Source organism: Anabrus simplex, chromosome 2, assembly GCF_040414725.1.
Source record: "Anabrus simplex isolate iqAnaSimp1 chromosome 2, ASM4041472v1, whole genome shotgun sequence".
In the NCBI taxonomy this organism is placed as follows: Eukaryota; Metazoa; Arthropoda; class Insecta; order Orthoptera; family Tettigoniidae; genus Anabrus; species Anabrus simplex.
Genome location: NC_090266.1, coordinates 1112530534 through 1112547164, shown reverse-complemented (window position 1 = coordinate 1112547164; position 16631 = coordinate 1112530534). Strand labels below are relative to the sequence as shown.

The following is a 16631-nucleotide window of genomic DNA, read 5'->3' as shown; positions in this document are numbered from 1 at the left end:
AGTTACATGGTCTGAGATTAAGGTTTCATTCTATTTTGTTCTTAACGAGAGAATTTCATTATTTTGCTGGCATTTTAAGCCTGAGAAAAAACTTCGAAAAACAAGAAATGTTGCAGACAACATTTTTCAACCAAAAACGCAGTATGTCAGTAATAACAGAGAATCCACAATTTCTGCTTCCGTTTTTATAGAAATTCTTATATTTATTTCAAATGATATTCAGGTCAGAAGAACGTTGTGACTCTTTGGTTGAATGGTGAAGACGGTGTCAGAGAAACATGCTACATGCACATCAGTGCCGACCTCAGATGAAGAAGTTTGACGTGGTGCCTTATCTGAGGAAATGAGGCCGTTAATGTCTTCGTAATATGAAGGTAATTACTAAGTATGCAGAACCCGTTGAAATTCATCAAAACAATAGGTCCTTGGATCGATAAAGTATATATTTCTGGAACTATAAAACTGTTTAGTGACGGCATTTGCTAAGTGTGGTTAGCAGTGGCTAAGTGCAGACTCCAGGAATAACCTTATAGACTGAAATGTGTAGTACCTACTTGTAGAGACACTTTAGCCCAATGTATTCGAAATGTAGCGTTGCTAGAGCACCTCCTTAAACAGTACATTTATTATCCTATGGCTCGCTGGCACTATTTATACTTTTAAACAGTCAAATGACCGTAGTCGATGCGTTGCTACGTACAGCTGGCCATACCCATTTACAGGCTGGGGTATATAATCATCAACACGGTCTTAAGCATGTCCTTTGAGATTTAATGATCCTCATAAAGGAAACTGGAGAGTAGTGTTGGGTAATGTTCAATCAATTCAAGGGATCAAAACTCTCTGTCTAACACTTAATCCCGAATGCGTTCGATATCCAAACAATTGTCACACATTCTTCATTCAGTTAGTCTTGTTCGGCTTAGAAGCCCGTGTCAAGCATTTAAGTTTCCTAATAACATTACAGTTGATCCAGATTTTAATTTAAGGACTTAATTAAGTTACTTACACTGATGTACGCTGTGGTCGCTTCGGGTACAAGATCTATAACATCAGAGTTGATATGATCACAGTGTTATTTTTTAGGGGCAAGAATGGCAATTTTGAACAAAATTGTAGCACCTTCTGGTGACTCAAATTTATTCCCTTAAATTTCAGAGACGATATCATGCTGTGCGATGATAGAGGACGGTAAATCAATAACAGATTGCTCTGACAATTCACTATTCACTGAAGGATAACCTCCATTACCAGCTTTCAGCAAAATAGTCAGCGAAGTCTAATTCTTATAGTCCTGATCGCATATTTTTAAACAATGTAGTATTTTAAATCCTGACCAAAGAGGAAAAGCATCAATACTGTTCTAAATAACAGCTTGTTTGGAAGCATGCAGTCACTCAGCAATTTTAAATTGCTAGAAAAATATATTTTACGGAACCAAGGAAGCATTTCGTTGAATTTCAACGGGTTCAGCCTCGTTTATATTGAATTTGAAAAGGCGCCGAACTTTCCCCACTGCCCGGTCAATGAGTTTTACCCTTTTTCCTTTTCAGCTTCACTCTACACTCCCGTGGGCGCTATATCTTGCACTGCATCATGCACAGTCTCGAATGTGGCATGTGAATCCAAACTACCGCAATGACCTGCATCAAGACTGCCAGAAAAAGGAGGTTGCAAATATTATTTCCAATATTGTTGTACAGCTGTACTACGATCCCTGAGCACCTTGAATGCACAAGCAGGAAATAGCTGACCAATACAATGTAATTCAACATGGCCAGTATATTCACCGCCCAGGGATAACAAATATTCGTAGTCACGACATGTCTATAGGACAGATAATCTACAACAAAATATCTTATACATAAAATTCTAGGGGGTCCGCTCTCTGTAATGTTATTTATTTCGCCAAATTTTGATATCTTTATCCATTTTAGGTCAACCCGAGGTCATGTCAGTAGTTTTTAGCTTTCGTGTCTGTTTGTTTGTTTGTTCCACCATCATGGGTAAACGACTGAATAGATATCAACCAAACTTCATATATACAGTGTACTCATCCAGGATCAGGTTTTGACATGCATATCATTTAAAAATCACTGAATAGGCTGGAGGTTTGTAGGAAGACTAGAATAGTTGTTTTCATTTTTCTCTTTCACTATTGATTATATGTCGACCTAACTTCATGTTTAGATTCTACTCATTCAGGGTCAGAATTTGGTATGCATATCGTTTAAAAATCTCCGAAAAGGCTGTTGGTTTATAGGTAAGCCAGATTACTTTTTTCAATTTTCTCTTAAATTATTATTTATTTCAACCAAACTTCATATTTAGAGTCTACTTCTCGTGGAGCAAGTTTCGATATCCATATTATTTACAAATCACTGAACAGACTGGGGGCTTATAGGATGACCGGAAGAATTTTTCAATTATCTTTTAAACTATTTATTATATCTCGACCAAACTTCATGTTTAGAGTATACTCATCCAGAGTCAGGTTCCAGTGCGCATGCTGTTTAAAAATCACTGAACAGACTGAGGGTTTATAGGAAGACCAGAAGAGGTTTCTTTCCGATTTCCTTATACTACTGACTATATCTCTACCCGACTTCACGTTTGGAGTCTAATCATCCAGGAGCAGATTTTGATATGTATATCATTTAAAATCACAGAATACACTGGGGGTTTGTAGGAATATTTTGCTATTGGCTTTACGTCGCACCGACACAGATAGGTCTTATGGCGACGATGGGACAGGAAAGGGCTAGGATCGGGAAGGAAGCGGCCGTGGTCTTAATTAAGGTACAGCCCAAGCATTTGACTAGTGTGAAAATGGGAAACCACGGAAAACAATCTTCAGGGCTGCCGACAGTGGGGTTCGAACACACTATCTCCCGAATACTGGATACTGGCCGCACTTAAGCGACTGCAGGTATCGAGCTCGGTTTTGTAGGAATAAAAGAAGAGCTGTACAATTTTTCTTTTCTTTTTTATGCTAATGATTATATCTCGACCGAACTTCATATTTAGAGTCTAATCATCTAGCAGCACATTTTGGAATGCATATCATTTAAAAATCACTGAACAGACTGGGGGTTAATAGGAAGACAAGTTGAGGCTTGCTTTAAATTTCCTCTTTCGCTGTCGATTATATGTAAAATCTGTGGAGTATCTGTGAAACGCTCCTTGATTTTAAGTAATTTTTGTTATGTACTATACCAGGGAAAGTTGAAGGGAAAAAGGGCATGGGACTCAACTAAGGGGTGTTCAGTTCTTAGGAGCAGGTACAGAGGAAGGTACTCGCAGTTCGAAATGATAGGTGGTACTTATAAAATTTTAAGTTTATTCAAATGGAAAATAGCCTGAATAATTCCTTTATTATTTCGAATTTGAAAAAAAGAAAAGGAAATTAAATTTAAAGTTCTGTTGAATATAATGTTTCCCGATTTCGCCAATATCATAAATTTTCAGTGAATGCTCGTAATAAATGAAATTCAGAATTAATAATTCCTTTCATCAAGTTCATATCGTACATCTTGAGAAAATAACGTAAAATGTAAATAAAAATAAATAACTGTTCACTTTGAGAATGAATAATTATAGAGTCTCTTTAAGAAAATTATTACTTCAAAATTCCTACAGCCTTTTATAAAGTTAACACTTGAAAATGTTAAAGAACGTAAGTTAAGCTTGTCACAAAGTCTAACGTTGTGTTTTATTTTGTAAGTACTGTTCAGTACTTGGAAATATTATGTGAGTGAGTTCTACTCAGTAACAATAGTTCGTAAAAATGAAGAAATCACTGTCTTAATGTTCAGTCTTTGAGAAAAAGTTTATTCTGTTATAAGATTGTTGGTGAAGGCACTTAAATCACCTGATTAGTCTTGAAACTGGAACTGGAACAGGATTTGGACCTCATCTGCAACCGATGTCGTGATTTCCACCATAGTACAACGTACCATATCGAGCGATATACCACCTTATGTCCCACGTTGTACCACGTTAAATCCCACGTTGACTTGAACATCAGGTGAAAAAGGCACTCTGTCAGGGTTTCTGGTGTAGCTAATCAATTTCGCGAACACGAGAAAGGTCAAATGACTGTATAGGTTACGAGCGTCAAAATTAGCACATTTGTACTAAGTGCAAAATGTTAAGTCTCTAGGAAAAAGTAATTATTACTTGACTAACTAGAAGCACAGAATATCATACACAGTTCAAACTGTTCACACACGCAATTCATAGTTTTGTTCAACGCATAACAACTGTTTGGATTCTATTGGAATACAAGTTCAAATGACTATCACACTACGAAGTGTAAAATGTAGTTCACTCGCGACATATGTCAGGATCAGTTCAAACTTTCCTAAATATTCGTCACACGAATTAAAGAAATATTACGGATTGTTTCTACTGAGTAAAGTTAGTGTTCCACTAAATCGTCGTAAAATAGCCTTAATGTTTACCCAGTTATTCACTATGACAGTTCAAAGCAAGTGACATTTGAGTATTAGCACAATAATAAATTAAGTGAATTTGTCCACTTTCTAGCACAAAAATTACTAAGTTTGTGAATCACAGAAAAATTTTAAGTTCTGAAATAGCACTGTAAAATGTTTAAGTTCGTCTCGAAGCATTGGAAATTTTCTAAGTTCCAAACTACTATGCAATCACAAGTACGACGAAGATTGTATCAATGGATAACACTTGACAAGATTACAGTGTTCGACTCTTGTAGACACGTACGCGGAGATCAGCATGTCGATCTTTCAGCTGTGAGTTGAAAGTTGTAATTGAACATGCCTTGCTGAACCCGGTCCTTTTATACGAATTGTCGAGGTCATCTGTTTCTTCTCGTGAAGAAATGTGGTGTCTTTGTAGCTGAATAACTCGAAAATCGCTGGACCGATTTTCATGAAATTATACCACGTTGACATTTAGATAATGAACCTACACTATGATATATGTCAGTTTTTAATATCTCAAAGCGTTCAGAAGTTATTAAAATCTTACAGCACGCAGCTCCGTGCCGTACAGTTACCTTGTACATTCTGCACACACGTTCAAGCCGTCCCGTTGCAAATATCCATCTAACAAAAGTATGTTCCAGGACATAGGCATTTCCTGGTTCAGTACATAATTTCGCTTATTCTTCAAATGACGGAAGAAGTACTATTTTCTACGGGCTTCATGCTCTACAGCCAGTGACGGATATCCTCGCACATCTACAGTTATTTTAAGGAAACATAACACGAGCAAATCAGATGATGCATAATATTTCTCTCGGCTTGGAAATTAACCCCACCTAATGTATCTGAACACCAAGGAAACATGAGGTGGAAGCTTTCCTTTGATGTCTGTCTGTTTATTCTTAAAAGTGGAAAACTAGTGGACTTACTTCAACCAAACGATGTATTTGGAATCTACTCACTTCGGATTGTTTTATCAGGTGCATATGATGTCATGGTAACCACACGGAGTTAGTATTGATAGGAAGATTAATCTCAAATATTTTCGTTGACATTAGGTCTATCAAATGACAGTATACAACAAACGTTTAAGAATATGTTATTTCCGTTCCTTTATGCCAATTACGTATTTATCGTACGACGGATAATAACGCAGATGGTTAGGAAAAATTGGATTTTTAGTCCCAAGACCCGTAGGGCATGTCGTGCATGTCACTTCAACGTAGACGACGGGAAAAGCTAAAGTGTCATTTTACGATTTACGGTAGGACAAATATTAAGAGAGTTATTATCAACGTCAGAGCGCCATGCAAGTGGTCAGAGATACAATATGCAATCTGAGAACCACGGAGAATTTCGCACAACTACGGACCATGAACTGTACCGTACAATAAATTTGGAAATCTTCCCCATTGTCTCTCGAAGTTTTTCAGCTTCATCACATTTTCGTTACTGTCCCGGGCTGTCGTAGGAAAATACCATTTTAACATGTATCATTAAACGTGTGAATAGAGCCATGTTATTTCGCATAAATTCCTGAAGGACACGTGTAATGCGCTGCAAATTCTTATGCGATGAACGGGTACAAAATGCTAGTTTGTAATATGCAATTTTAACTGTAAGAACAACCTGTAAACGTTTCTGATTATTGTACAAACAATATAATACAGAGCGGAATGAACAGTTGGCATCAGCGACTACTGGGATAGTCAGGCGTTCCATAGTTATACAATAGATATGAACACGGCGACGTTGAACTGAAAATAGAACGGGCTATCTACCTTCCTTCCACCAATCAGGACAATGTAATACTGACGAAGGAGAGTGAACAATTTATGATGATGCCAATGTATAACGTTACAGAGTGTAAGCAATGTGTAATGGTGGCACAGTTGAAAACTCATAGCTGGGGAAATTCAGAGAGCAACAGTGCAAACACGTCTACACAGCAACACAGAAGCAGGCCGTGGATGGAACATGTCCTTAAGCCTGGAGGAATTGTAGAGCTCTCCCAGTGTCTAAAAGAGAAGTATTCACTAATAGCTTTGCCCACTTGCTAGAATGTAACTGGATTAATCCCACATGTTGTCAGTTACAGAATGAATTACGTTATTGCCAACTGGGGACGGTTAGGTAAAGCTGCAAGTAAGTGTCCATACAAGTTGTTAGAAAACATGAGTTCCTGTTTCATAAAAACACTTGTATAGTAAATTACAAGAACTTGTAGAGAATATTCATTTTCCTTATATGTTATTTAAGACATATAAGGTTGAATACAAGTCTGTGCAATTTGCTCTTAAATATTTTGTGTTATTTTATGTGTGAAATATGGATATGGTATACGGTAGTAACGATATTGATAAAGATATAATAGGGGATGGAGAACTTTCAGAAGTAGGGTTAACATGGCTTTCACAAACTTTTATGAATACAATGAAATATTTAGAATGAGTTCAGTAAAACTCGTGTCACTCCTACACGATTTAGGTCATCAACATCAACATGAAACTAACAGAACCTATGCTCTATCCCCAAAACAACAGTTACGAATTGCATTACACTGGTTAGAAAATGGACGGCAGTATTACACAGCAGGTGACATACACTGTGTATCACAATCTATTGTGAGCACTAAGTCGTAAAAACAATGAATATTGACAAATTTCCCCACAGTTGTTGACTGGCCAGAGGATACCGGCCAAATCGTTCGAGAGTTCAATTCCATTGCTCGTGTGCCTCTATTAGGCGAATATATCTATGGGACACTGTCAGGCATTGATGCTCCGGTGGTAGTACAGAAAATGACTGCGTAGATATGTATGGGAACCATCCCATAAATTGTACGGTAGTGTGTGAACCGGATTTTAAATTGGCTATGCTCTTCCTCCTCAACGTTTCAATCCTAGTTGACGTCCATTTCTAACTGCTACAGTATTATTCTTGGTAAAATGAAATGAAATGACGTGTGGCTTCTGGACAGGCCTTTTGCAGGTCTTTTGATTTCACACCCTTAGACGACCTGCGCGTCGTGATGAGGATGAAATGATGATGAAGACGGCACATACGCCCAGTCCCCGTGCCAGGGGAATTAACCAATCATGGCTAAAATTTCCGACCCTGCCGAAAATCGAACCCGAGACCCCTGTGACCAAAGGCCAGCACGCTAACCATTTAGTCATGGAACCGGACATTATTCTTGATGATTCTCTTAGAGTGTGGCTCATTGCACCTGTCTTCGAAAATATAAATGACCCTGTAGTTATGCTTTTTAATAGAGTTCATAGGTCAATAAGACGGATAAGTAAAAATGCTCGATCATCTTAGAGTTGACCCTAGTATTTGTATTTGTTTAGTTATATTTCAAAAAACTTCATGATGAACATAGAAACTGTTGAAATTCAAGAAGATGAAACATTTTAGACTACGTACCTCTTCCAGCAGCAAATAGGTGCCTACAACCCATTAATGATTATGCTTACGAATGGGCCGCCCCCGCGGTGTAAGGGTAGTATGTCTCCCCCTTACCCGGAAGCCCCAGATTCGATTTCCTGCCAGATCAGCGATTTTTACTTAGATCGGAGGGCTGGTTCGAGGTGCACTCAGCTTACGTGATTACAGTTGAGGACTTATCTGACAGTGAGGTAGCGGCCCTGGTCTGGAGAGGCCGAGAGAACTCGTCGTGCCGACCACAGGGCACCTTCTGCAGAAACCGAGCTCGATAGCTGCAGTCGCTTAAGTGTGGCCAGTATCCAGTAATCGGGAGATAGTGGGTTCGAGCCCCACTGTCGGCAGCCCTGAAGATGGTTTTCCGTGGTTTCCCATTTTCACACCAGGCAAATGCCGGGGCTGTACCTTAATTAAGGCCATGGCCGCTTTCTTCCCATTCCTAGGCCTTTCCTATCCCATCGTCGCCGTAAGACATATGTGTCGGTGCGACGTAAAGCAAATAGCAAAAAAAAAGGAGCCTTCTGCAGGCATTCGGGCTGTGCAGCGGTCACTTGGTAGGCCAAGCTCTTGGGGGCTATAATTAAATAATGTTTCGTAAAATACAGTTATTTACGCAGTCACACTCGTTTAATCTTAATGATTAATTTATAGAGGAGAAGAGAATTAACTACACCATCATATATTAGCTTCTTCAGCCATTCCATTAGTTAAATCATTATGTACCACCTCTTCTACATTTTCATTCTTTGTATGCTGGGAATTGGATAGGCGTAAGTCCCTGTCAAGTTTTAAAGCCTTAGTGGAAATTCTCTTCCTTTCTTGACGTGAAATTTTAATAAATGTTTAAAATATATGAATGCATCTGAAAATTGTCCAACATTTAATAACATTAACTTGCCCTTGTTGCACGTGGGGGTTCTTCACCATCTGCTACTGGTGTTCGTTCTGCATTGTTCTCTTCATAAGCACTGGTTTCTTCCTACGGTTTCCTCCACGTTTCAGTTGCCCTAAACTTGTGCAACCGGGGAATCGTTGCCAATTATTGCCATGACGGCATTATCTACATCAGTCGGCTTGGATGTTTTACCACCAGCAGAACCTGTTTCTGTTTGCGTTATTCAATTTTAGCCGTGAAATAATGACATCTAGTAGGTAATGTGTACCAAGTTCATATTCTGACTGAATAATAAGTATAGGTATATGGGAATAATAATTGCATGAAAGTAAGATAATATTAAATATTTGTGGACAAAGATGTATACGCCTACAGTGTTACCCTAACCTTAAAATTTAAGTGGTAAGAATATACTTTACATTGCAAAATATGTCTTAATGCCTACAAGAGTGGTCTTCTTTAAATTCTGCCACAAGACATCTCTTACATACGTGAAATCATTTAGGGCCGGTATTATAATGAAGGTTTAAACTGAAGATTGAGTTAAACTGTAACTTAAGTTTAAACCGATGCTGAGTCTTATAATGGCCGGCCTAAGTTAAACTGAGGTGAAAAAGGAAACATACGATCTTGGTAGCAATGACTTGCGAGAAAAGATGACTATCGATAATGTTTTATTTACTTCTTGTAGGTAAAATGGTGGATAAAAGCAATAAACGTTGTCCTAATTTTACTTGTAAGGAAATAGAATTGTTTGTGCAATTAGTACAAAAATATTTATACGAATATAGTCCGTGAAACAGTATCTTTACTGATTCTTCTGAAATCTCCCATTTTAATAAACATACTACGGGAGGCATAAAACCGCAATGGTATTAGCAGCTGACTGAGGGGTTCTACAGCATGAATTCTGGAATAGAAGGAAGTTACTTTATTTTCTAAAATTTACACTATTGACATTCACACCGTTCAAAAAGTCATTCTTACATTCTTACCTTTCCGTTGCATGTTCTCTTCTAGCACCAATTTGCTGAAATAAGGTTATACCAGTCTGTTTTGTAAGCCTAAACCTGTTTAAAAACTATTTTTCATTCCATATATGAAAGTGACGTCCCCTTGCTCGGAAAACTCGTAGTGTCCGTGGTCGTTCAATAATTTGAACCACTTCTTCCTCATAGCTTAGTATTTCTTCAAAAACCTTAAATGTATATCTTCCAGGTCCATTCGTTCTGCCATGTTGTAAGGTTATGTATTCTTAAACTTCATTTAAACGGTAGATGGGTGGCAGTAAAATTAATCTGTAGTTTAGTTTTATAATACATAAACCGAAGTTTAATGAACCAACAGTTTAAACCTCAATTGTAATACCGGCCCTTAGTCAGTAGGGTAGAAGAGTAGAGCCTGGCACAGGGCTAATGGGAACGATGGCGGCCGCGCGCAAACATCTCTGATAGCCTGAGACAAAAGGATGACGTCACCCGTTTAGCTTGCCTTCACCCAGGCTACTTTTTCATGACTGTATGAGTCTGCAGGAGTCCCACTCGACTTCATCTTCCTAACCGGCTGCCCTTCCCAACTACAGTCCTTGATGGAGTGATGCAATAACTGTAGGATTATCCTTCTTTCCAGGTGGGAGGGTGGTGGAATACTGCTGTAAGAGGCGACTAAAAGGGCCGTGTAAGAACTGTCAATTTCAGATCGTAGGTTGGCCATCATCGTTCCCCTAGCTGAGTCTGGTATTATTTTATTTGTTTAAACTTATCTGAATAGGGAAACGAGGGTTTAGCAGGGTAGAAAATTTTAACTTTTCTGACTCAACAACAATCTTCTACTACAACAACAAGCAGTTCCCATACACGGCAGATGTTTCCCACTCACGCAGAGACAGCGTACTCGGGGACTAGGCACTTCTCTCGATTATAGTGTGCTATGGTGATGGGATTCTGCTGCGCTTGAAATTTTGGAAATGTAACTCAAAGGGAAGTTCGTATTAGATTAGTATCAAGAGAATATAACTTGCCGGCACTGCAACGATACTTCGAAACGAGATACTAGCAACTACACGCCTGTCTTAACAAACTTACAGGTTCGCGAGCCTAGTGGTGAAAAAACAGCGGACATAAGTAATTTCCGCACCGACAGCATTCTGAATTATTATTCTCAAAGTAAGACATACACAGCTTATCTAGGATTGGCTTCATGTCTCTTTCTATTAACTCGAAGATAAAGAGTTCGGTTTTCAATACCGAAGGGAATTTTTCTTCGGATGAAAGTATTTATTTTTAATATGAATGGATGAGATATGAAGATTAACAGCTCTGTATACCTGAAAGGACATGAGTTCGATAATGTGTTAGGAAGTAAGATATACATTTATGACTCTAGGGTTTACATAGCTTTCAACAGAAATGAGTAACAGGTTAATTTATGATACCTAAGACGTTTGCTTGACGGAACTTCTTATAGCAGAACTGACACCGCTTATTTTCTTTTCTGCATGAGCTGAAAGCTTAGAACTTATGCAAACAGATTCAAGTGGCGAGTTTACGGTCCAATTTTTTATTCATTTTTAAAATTTTATAACGTCCCTAATTATCGGGTTGCTACTACGACAAAGCATACTTTCATGTTTGTCCGATAATTTCTTTAATTGCTTGGTGAATAAATCTAGGCTATGTATTTGTTATGGTGTAACTGACACTGCATGAACTATAACCTTAGAACTTATACAAACAGGTTTAAGAGGTGAGTTTCCGACCCAATATTTTCACTTTCATGTTTGTCCGATAATTTCTTTCGTTGCGAGGAGTCTAAATGTAGCCTATATATTTCTCATGGCAGAACTACTTTATAACATAACTATTCAAAGTTTTAGCTAAGAATTACCTCGAGAGTTAAAGGCTTGCGTAATATTGTAAATGACTTTTAGAGCAAAAAGTATTTTGAGCGAGAAAAACACCCCTTAACAACGCATTAGTGTCCAGCGTTACATATACAGTATATGTAACATCACATTTGCCTGCAATCTGGAGCTCTTCAAGTGCGACAATGAAAAAGAGAGGAATTGTTACAGTCAGGAGCCCATTGATGGAGACTTGTGCGTTTAGTGTTGGCTTTACTCCTCTCTTTCTTAAGTTTGACCAATCGTTCTTACTGATAAGGAAACTAGTGCCTAAATTGTAGAGTAACACCAGGCACTAATGAGAGCATTTTTACTTTAATAAAATTTTAGATTTTTCAGTTTTGCTTACGTCGTTATTCTGTAGTATTGGTTTAACTACAATTTCACTTACATTGTACGGAGCTTGTTATGTTTCCGCTTTTTGTTTCAAGACGATAATTAATTAAAATAAATATTTATTGCTCCAACTGATACAAACACTCTGACGGACGAGGAGTCTGTGGGTGATGAAGAAGGTGGGCCGACCTGATAATCTTTCTGCACGACAGATTCTTGCTGATGCTGAGATAAGAATTGCTAGCAGAAAGGAATGTTTGCCTCACCCGTTGAGAGCAGTCAGACCTGTTCCAATATGGGCCTGCCACTTCACAATCATGGCCACCCCCAGCAGGAACACTTACTAATGAAATATACAACGAGAGCTCAAAGGGACCGTGCTGGATCGAGGGTGATTTTGTAACAATTCCAAGAGATTTTCACGCAAGCTATTTCCAACCACCAAAACTCTCCAGCCCGACTGAGGCATTCGAGCTTTTGCTCCGACGATGAATTTGTTCATTTCATGCTTGAGGAGGCAAACAGCCATGCCGTGCAGAAGAATTGTCCTGATCCAGGAATAACCACCCACGAAATCACATGTTTCTTGGCTATTCTCATTTTAAGTGGATATACTGTAATTCATTGCCGTCAAAAAGAATGTACTGGGAACGCAGTGACGATACAAGAAATAAATGAGTATTTAATGCAATAAGGAGGAACAGGTTTGAACAAATATTGTGATTCGTCCATTTTGTAATGATTTGGATACAGACAGTAAAGGCAAATTATGGGAAAAGAGGCCACTCATAACACGTCTGAAAAATAAATTTTTCACTTACTTCATACCTGAGAGAGACCTGTTGTATGACGAAAGTGCAGTGAGATACATTGGAAGGCAAGCTCTGAAACAGTTCAACCAGCTGTTTTCTATTGTTTGTTACATTGCTAAATTACGTGAATTGAGTCTTAGTTGTATAATAACGGGTGTAATAATATAGTAGGCCTACATGTATCATTATATAATTGCAAATAATCCAAATGTTTCGTACGGTTTGCTCCCAGTAGTGCCTAGCGTTATACATACGGTACACCCTGGTACGTCCAAACTAAGTGTGAGAGAATATTTTTAATATTATTGTCATTTAATTTCCGTCCATAGATACAAATGTCAAGCATAAAAACCAAAGAAATCAATAACAAATTCATTCGGGCACTAAAGGGTTAAATTTAATACTCGTTATCTCCTCAACCGATAATCTGAGAAAATTGATTTCTAGCTTAAAACTCACCAAAAATTATACTCTATGTTGTTATATATAATTTATATTTTGACAGGATGAAAAGCTTTTAAATTACATTTAAATAAGTCGACACTAAAACGTATGGCTTCCTTCTTAACAAATTATTCGGCAAGGAAGGCAAGTTTACGTAGCCAAAAGCTCAAATCACTAAAATCGAAATCACGAAGTTTCACAAATCAATGCATTTAATGAGAAATGTCTAGAAATGAAGATCATTCCCAAATGCATACCCATGAAAACTGAACCCACAACAACTTTGGCTAAAATATCAATATACCAATCACGGTTTTTATGGATATGAAACGAAATTAAATTCGCATACATAAGGAAACAAGGAATCAACAAAAAAAATCTATGCATCCATTTGAACCTAAGCAAATTTTGGCACGGCACTCAATCCTGGACTAATGTGTTATACGATTACATTAAAAAATAAGAAATCTGGAAACAAAACATAATTGACAACAAAATATGTAACCTAAGCAATGATCAGAAAACAATAACTACGACAAGTTCGCAAAGATTAATTAATAGATCAAACGAATCAACAGCAGGCCGAATGCAGGAGTGTAATCCCAACTGAAAACACCGTGAGGAAAATCACAGAAGAGACGCTCCAGCCTAAGGTACTCGTGGTATTAATTGTGAGTACCATAGTGGACAAAATTACGGGATGGAGAAATCTGTGCAGATCAATATAAAAGCATGTGAAGACTTCAAAAAGCAGATAGCACAGAGAGACAAAGGACTCACAGAACTGAAAGCGCAAGTGAAATCAAATTCTGATAATTTGGAACAACTTCAAGGTAGAAATAACCTTCGCATATTTGGCATTCCGGAGGAGTCAAATGAGGACACGGACAATTTTTTATTAAATGTTGCTCGTGACATTTGTGCGGACATAAAACTGACTGATACTGACCAGAACCACAGGGTCGGGTTTAAAATTAGTAATAAACCCCGGCCTATCATCATGAAGATGACAAGTTATAGCACCAGAAGGAGATATTCACGAAGAAAAGAAATTTGGAAGGATCTCCGGAAGGTCCTTACGTCTGCCAGACTGACGGTTCTGAAGGCGGCTATCTCCAAGTTCGGCGTCAGAAATGTCTGGACCCCTCATGGAGTTATCCCCTTTAAGACCCTGATGGCAGCATACACCGCCCTACGCAGATGAGTGACATCAAATACACTATCGACAATACTGGACACTACCACATTCTCCCGTACTAAACTCCGAGACATGTGTACCTGGCGGCCCGATCTCAAACATCAAGCGGTAAGATCGAAACTACAAAACTTGCATGTTAAAATTGATAGGAATAATGAAAATAAATAATTATTTTTGCGTTGTTCTACTACGAAAGTGGTATGTTAATACTGATAGAAATAACGAAACTCAATAATGATTTCGTTTCGTCCGAATTTTTGGCTGAATGTTCAGCGTTGTTGCCTTTTATTCAGTACGTCAAGGATTCGATTCCGGCGAGATCAAGGACTTTAATAGCGTCTGATTAATTCTTCTGGTTCGGGGAATAGTTGTCTTTGTTTTTCGAGCACTTTATCTTCATATTCAGACCACACACTACACCTCCAACCATCACAGACATACATGCAATATTGATTACTAGACCTCAGATTTTTGGGTGCTAAAATATTATTTATCTGCCTAAAATAGGCTCTCAAATAGGTACCAAAATACCGTATTCTTAGGCAGATTCAGTTTTAAGTATTTTAATAATCATCAATTAAAATATCATGTTTATTTTTTCTAAACTGATAATAACTCTTTAGGGGGAAATATAAATCAAGTTTCACTCACCTCTTTGCTGCAAACGTCACAGAATAAAATGTTATCATCCAGTGTGAAATGGGGAAACTTGTGTAACTTTTTAATTAAAGGTGACTTGGAACTTGACACATTCGCCATAATTCACGCATTGAGCGAACGGGAATACCGAAATATTCTCACAGAGTGAAATGGAATTTTTCTTCCAGCAGGTCAGTGTATACTGTCTCCAGCGTCGTGACAGGCTACGGAAGTGTTCGCAGCAGGAAGTTCACACTGCATAAGCCGGTCGCACCTGCTACTACACTCAGTTTTAAGGTCGTCCCGCTAGGTGCGCTGGCAATCAATGTCTTGCGATATCTCGCAAAGTGTCACGTATTCTCTATAGTGTATTTGGTGACATTCCATAACCCACTCGTATCAAATTTCTGTTTATTTTACTAACCCATAAGTTGGTAACCCTCCCTATTTAGTTTTGTGTCCTCTTCCCGGACATTTCTCTCTCTTTCCTTCACCGCTATCTCTTTCGACCCTGCTTGGCGGAACGGCTCTCGTCTCCCTGCCTGATCTTCACTAGCTCGTAAATCATCCTGCCGACACTGACCTTGCCCCAACTCTCTGTACAAACTCCGTGTTTAAAGTAACATCCTTCTTAGAAATACCGAACAGCTGACTATCATTTTGTCCTGTAAATAGTCAGAATAGGATTAGAAGATGATTATGTAACACACCAACCTGTTTCAGAAACGAGTAGGTGCATAAAAATTGCGTGAGAAGCATGCGGAAGGGAAAAGGATATTAGAAATTTTTCATACTAACATTAGAGGCATAAGGACAAATAAGAACACTTTAGACGTTGTTTGCCCGGCGAGTTGGCAGTGCGGTTAGGGGAGCGCGGCTGCTAGCTAGCATCCGGGAGATAGTGGGTTCGAACCCCACTGTCGGCAGCCCTGAAAATGGTTTTCCGTGTTTTCCCATTTTCACAATAGGCAAATGCTGGGGATGTACCTTAATTAAGGCCACGGCCACTTCCTTCCCGCTCCTAGGCCTCTCCTATCCCATCGTCGCCACAAGGCCTATCTGTGTCGGTGCGATGTAAAGCAAATAATAATAAAAAAAAGAATACGTTGTTTTGAAAGCGTATGGACATAGGTTTCACGTCATAATTTTAACAGAAAGTTGGTCACCGAGTGATGTAAATATAAGTAACCATGTCTTGTACAAATCATGTTACAGTGAGCGTTCAGTTAACAAATGCGATGGTGTTATATTCATGGTAAACAATGGTTTGGAACACCGATTGGAAATTGTTGAGTATGATGACTTTAAATTTCTCAGATCAGTAATTAACTATGATAAGAAAGTAGCTATTATACGAGTATATCGCACGAATATCACAAAGAGCGGTTTCTCAGTGCGATAGATTATTAATTATTATATCTAGGAGAGATGCCCTGTTGAAACAGAACTGATAATAGGGGAAGTAAATATAGATCTTCTAAATGAACACGAC

General features: G+C 38.4%; 1 protein-coding gene across 2 annotated transcripts in view; it reads left to right on the top strand.

Moving 5' to 3' along the window:
• The window catches only part of LOC136863322 (allatostatin-A receptor), a 1657357-nt gene that overhangs the window by 828038 nt on the left and 812688 nt on the right, over window positions 1–16631 (top strand). The gene's annotated exons all lie outside the window — the stretch shown is intronic.